Here is a 5,408-nt window from a genome sequence, read left to right on the forward strand (position 1 = left end):
GGGGGCCGCCTCCATCGCCCTTAGTGCACCGCATGTTCGTGGGGCACCCGGTGCTAAATCATTTGAAGACTACCTGATTCTGGGTCAGGGTTTCTTAAGTAGCAGAGCAGCTACCTCGCTGCGATCTATTGAAAGTCATCCTCTGAGCCAAGCTTTTGTCTCTCCGTGCGTGGGCGCCTGCGGACGCCCTCCTCCACCACACCCAGGGGTGGGTCCCTCTGCCGCCGGGACGGCGGGAGGGACGCGGAAGGGGGTAACGCGGGCCTGCGGGAGGCTGCCTCCACCACGTGCCTTCCGGCACGGGGGCTTCCCCCTCCCGTCCCTGCCCCACCGGGGCGCGGGGACGGGGACCACAGTCCCTCGCTGCTCGGCAGGGTGACCAGATGGCCTGGCCTCCCCTTCCCACCGCTCCCGCGCAGGGAGGCGAGGAGCAGCACCGGGGAAGGAGCCCTCCCGAGCGGCTGCCTCGGAGCGCCTGGCCACCCTCGCCGGACTGCAAGGGCGACTGGGCACGGCACCTTCCCAGGCCACCTGGGGGGCCCCTGGCCATCTGGTTGCCTGGCTGCACAACCAGATGGCCCTGCGGGCCGGGCGACCAGATGGCCCTGCGGGCCGGGCGACCAGATGGCCCTGCGGGCCGGGCGACCAGATGGCCCTGCGGGCCGGGTGACCAGATGGCCGGCCTGCCGGCCGGCCGGGCTAGCTCCAACTTTTGTCCTTCCCCAGAGTTCTGTGAGCCCCCACTACGTGGGGGCTTAATAGTCGAGAAAAATGGCCTCCCCGGGCAGGCCGTCGGGGAGAGGACATGGCCTGGGCTTAACCCTCCTTGGTTCCAGCCGAGGGTCCGGGTGCTGGGGACAGGGGGTCCACCGGGGGCCTGGGGAGGCTCTCCCCGGCCTGGCTAGGGTTCGGAAGCTGGCACCGGGCCTGGGGCTCGTGCTCCGTCCGGCAGGCCCCGGGGTGCGGGAGCCCCCCCTCCTGCAAGCCAGCCGAGGGTCCGGGTGCTGGGGAAGGGTGTCCACTGGGGCCCGGGGAGGCTCCCCCCCTAGCCTGGCTAGGGTTCGGGAGCTGGGCCCGGACTCAGGGCTTGTGCTCCGTCACAGTGTCCCATGGTGCGGGAGCCCCCGTCCTGCAAGCCAGCCGAGGGTCCGGGCGCTGGGGAAGGGTGTCCACCGTGGCCCGGCGAGGCTCTCCCCAGCCTGGCTAGGGTTCGGAAGCTGGGCCCGGACCCGGGGCTTGTGCTCCGTCCCAGTGTCCCAGGGTGAGGGAGCCCCCATCCTGTAAGCCAGCCGAGGGTCCGTGCGCTGGGGAAGGGTGTCCACCGTGGCCCGGCGAGGCTCTCCCCAGCCTGGCTAGGGTTCGGAAGCTGGGCCCGGACCCGGGGCTTGTGCTCCGTCCCAGTGTCCCAGGGTGAGGGAGCCCCCATCCTGTAAGCCAGCCGAGGGTCCGTGCGCTGGGGAAGGGTGTCCACCCGGGCCCAGGGAGGCTCTCCCCGGCCTGGCTAGGGTTCTGAAGCTGGGACCGGACCCGGGGCTTGTGCTCCGTCCCAGTGTCCCAGGGTGCGGGAGCCCCCCATCCTGCAAGCCACCCGAGGGTCTGTGCGCTGGGGAAGGGTGTCCACCGGGGCCCAGGGAGGCTCTCCCCGGCCTGGCTAGGGTTCGGAAGCTGGGCCCGGACCCGGGGCTTGTGCTCCGTCCCAGTGTCCCAGGGTGCGGGAGCCCCCCGTCCTGCAAGCCAGCCGAGGGTCCGTGCGCTGGGGAAGGGTGTCCTCCGTGGCCCGGCAAGGATCTCCCTGGCCTGGCTAGGGTTCGGAAGCTGGGCCCGGACCCAGGGCTTGTGCTCCGTCCCAGTGTCCCAGGGTGCGGGAGCCCCCGACCTGCAAGCCAGCCGAGGATCCGTGCGCTGGGGAAGGGTGTCCACCGTGGCCCGGGGAGGCTCTCCCCGGCCTGGCTAGTGTTAAGAAGCTGGGCCCGGACCCGGGGCTTGTGCTCCGTCCCAGTGTCCCAGGGTGCGGGATCCCCCCGTCCTGCAAGCCAGCCGAGGGACCGTGCGTTGGGGAAGGGTGTCCACCGGGGCCCGGGGAGGCTCTCCCCAGCCTGGCTAGGGTTCGGAGGCTGGGCCCGGACCCGGGGCTTGTGCTCCGTCACAGTGTCCCATGGTGCGGGAGCCCCCCGTCCTGCAAGCCAGCCGAGGGTCCGTGCACTGGGGAAAGGGTGTCCACCGGGGCCCAGGGAGGCTCTCCTCGGCCTGGCTAGGGTTCTGAAGCTGGGACCGGGCCCGGGGCTCGTGCTCCATCCGGCAGGCCCCGGGGTGCGGGAGCCCCTCGTCCTGCAAGCCAGCCGAGGGTCCGGGCGCTGGAGACAGGGGTCCACCGGGGCCCGGGGAGGCTCTCCACGGCCTAGCTGCTTTCAGAAGCAGGGACCGGGCCGGTGAGGAGGGGTGGCTGGCTTTATCTGCTACGCTGGCGGAGCGGAATTTTCTGCCCACCCCTAGTCTATACATGATGTTCTACAAAGCATCAGGGTACAGTGCATAAGGTGGCCAGCTGTTTCCGGTGAAAGCTAGAAAGCAAGAAAAAAGAATGCCAAATGTGAAAATTATGAGCTATGTTGGAGGGAGGGCAGGGGAAGGGGTATGATATCGAAGCACGTAGCAAGGGAAGTGCCACTAGATGTACGTATTTATGTTTGTAAACCTTAAAAACGAAAGTGACTAAACCTTCAGGCTCCTGTCTCCAGGAAAGGAAGGTAAAATGGCAGAGAGAAGCACTTTAGAAGGAACCAGCATTGATGGTGGGCAAAAGAAACCACTTATGTTACCTTCAAAAACTGTTCAAATGGCCAAAATGGATATCGTACGGTCATATTCAAAGTAGTATGAAGAAGAAACCATGGTGTTGGGTATGTTGCAATTCAGGGCACCTTTTTTTACAGCCATGACTGACCGTGATGCTTCTCCTTGCGGCCTCCTCCACTGCAATCTAAACTCTTTGCGACAGGCTGACAAGGTAACCTTTTCAGGGGTACTAACCTGGTCCCTGTATCCGACCCACGCTACATCACAGATGGCCGGAACCTCTGATTTTCTCCCAGTGTAGCCTGACCAGATGACCTTGAGTGTCGATTTGTGCTTTTAGGCGCTATTTCCTTTAAAATTGCATATTTCTTGTTTAGTGTTTGGATTTTTGCCATTTTTAGTATCATTTTATTTATTAAAATGTACCCTTTTTGCTCTGTGATGGAGAGGGGTTTAGAGGGTCAGTTACCTTCAATATGTCAAATAAACAGAATTGAGCAGTGATCTGATCATAATACCTGAACCTGAACACGAGACAGAGGAAATATCAAAAGGAGATGCATTGGCTGAGACAACAACTGGCAGAAGTCATATTTCCCCACACAGTCTCTGAGAAATTTAATTTCTGTTCCATTTGAAAGTGCCTTGTGTTGTCTCCTGTAGGAAGGTGGATATCTGACTATGGTTACCCCCAACTTTTTGCCTAGTGTCTAGCTGGTTTTTCGACTTAGTTGGCCTGAGATCCTGCCATTCAGGGTCTCAGGCTGTCTGCTCTCTCTTTAAAATGGACTCCATGTACCCTAGGTACATAACCAATTGGTAAGGATCACCTTATTGGACCCTGTACAGTGTACCCTAGGTACCCAGGGCATAGGTGTACCCTAGGCCTCCCAGGGGCTGCAGCATGTATTATGCCACCCCTGGTCTGGCCTTCCAATCAGACACAACTGGCTGATCACTCAGCTGGGGCAAGGTCGTGTAATCACCCCTTGCTTAGATATAGTATACCTATATCTACCCTTAAAATAGACACATGTGTACCTATCAGCCACTCCTATGGCAGGCCTTAACAATCCTGGAGGCAGAGTGCTTGGTAACATGTGAGATGGTGCTCTAGCATGAGCTGAGCCTGTCTGCAGCTTTCGGAACCATGTCCTTATAGCTGTTCTATGATATAGCCTACCATATACTCTTAAAGTGCCTTATAATCTTTAACGTTTATGGTAACTATGGTTTGGCTTTATCAAAACATGTCATGTAAGGTGTCTAACACTTTGGAATAATACCCCCATACCATTTCTGGTGATGAGGATATTATTCCCCCCTTCTAGAGGGAGAGACATGTTAAAATCCTACTTTGCTGTTTAACTCTAACCAAAGCCTCAGCATCACAAAATGGATGCTGCTGCCACAGACACGAGTCTGACCTCCTGCTGCTGGGAGTGATCCCGGCAAGGGAGGCTTGGACAATAGGTTTCCTGCTGGGGGAGGTGCTAGCACCTCCCCAGACAGACTTTAGTGTATTGGGGCAGGGAGGGCTGAAAGGAATGAGACATGCCTGGGGCACACAAGGTGTCCCATGCATAGTCCAGTTCAAACCAGTGCTGGGGCACTCCAGCCCCAGTCCTGGTGCGAAACTGGACAAAGGGAAGGGGGTGTAACCACCCCCCTCCCAGGTCCCACTCATAAGGCGTGACCTAGCAGGTAACCCAGCCCCCCAGATTAGTATAAGAGTGGTAGCTGGGCCCCAGGAGATTAGATTATCCTGAACCTGCAACTTGAACAGAAACTCTGGACCTTCGACATTCGACGAAAGAAGAAGACTGAAGAATCTCCCTTGTGGCCAAGGAGTGGCTCCCCTGTGCAAACAGGCAATATCAGGAGACTACCCTTTGCTTTGCTGAAGTTCTACGAGGGACCGACTGCAGAGCCCGACCAGAGCCTTGACTTCCAGACTTCTCTGACCCTGATCCACATCCACAGCCGAGCTGAGATCCGTGGAGGCGACGAGAGACGTGGGACCGGCTACCTGGGAAAAGTGGCGAGTATCTTCCAGCGCAGCTTCTGAGGCACCCTCGAAGTTGTGCACCGGGGATTGAGAAGCCCCTACCCCAAGCACCATCTGCACCGAAGATCAGCCCCCCACACTCCACGAGTCCTGCGTGGGGCCCTTCTGCATTTTCCTGCTTGCCGCGTCTGTCCGGTTGCTTGCCCGTTGGCTAGCGGCCTTTGTGACGAACCACCTTGAAATCTTCACTGCTGGTTTGGCTCCTCCAGACTGGCTCCCGCTTCCTTGCGACAGAGAAGCACCCCAGACCTTCCTGGTCTGCACCAGAAGCAAGTCCTCCGTTCTTCGTGGGTTCCGCTTGCCAAGGCTTGGTGAGTCCTAGTTCGACTTCGACACCGCCGACAGCAAGAGCCTTCGTGGGACAGCTCGCCTCCTGGTCCTGGTCGTCCTCGACGTCTCCTGGTACCCGTGGCTGCAGCGACAAGCTTCACCCTTCACCTGCAATCTTCACGACATCGCCTGGTTCCTTCCTGGTTCCACGTGGTCACTGGCTAGTGACCTTGACTCTGTCCCTTCTGCTTGCAGGTATCCTTAAACTGTTAAT

The sequence above is a fragment of the Triturus cristatus genome, chromosome 1_1, assembly GCF_964204655.1.
Source record: "Triturus cristatus chromosome 1_1, aTriCri1.1, whole genome shotgun sequence".
Classification (NCBI taxonomy): Eukaryota; Metazoa; Chordata; class Amphibia; order Caudata; family Salamandridae; genus Triturus; species Triturus cristatus.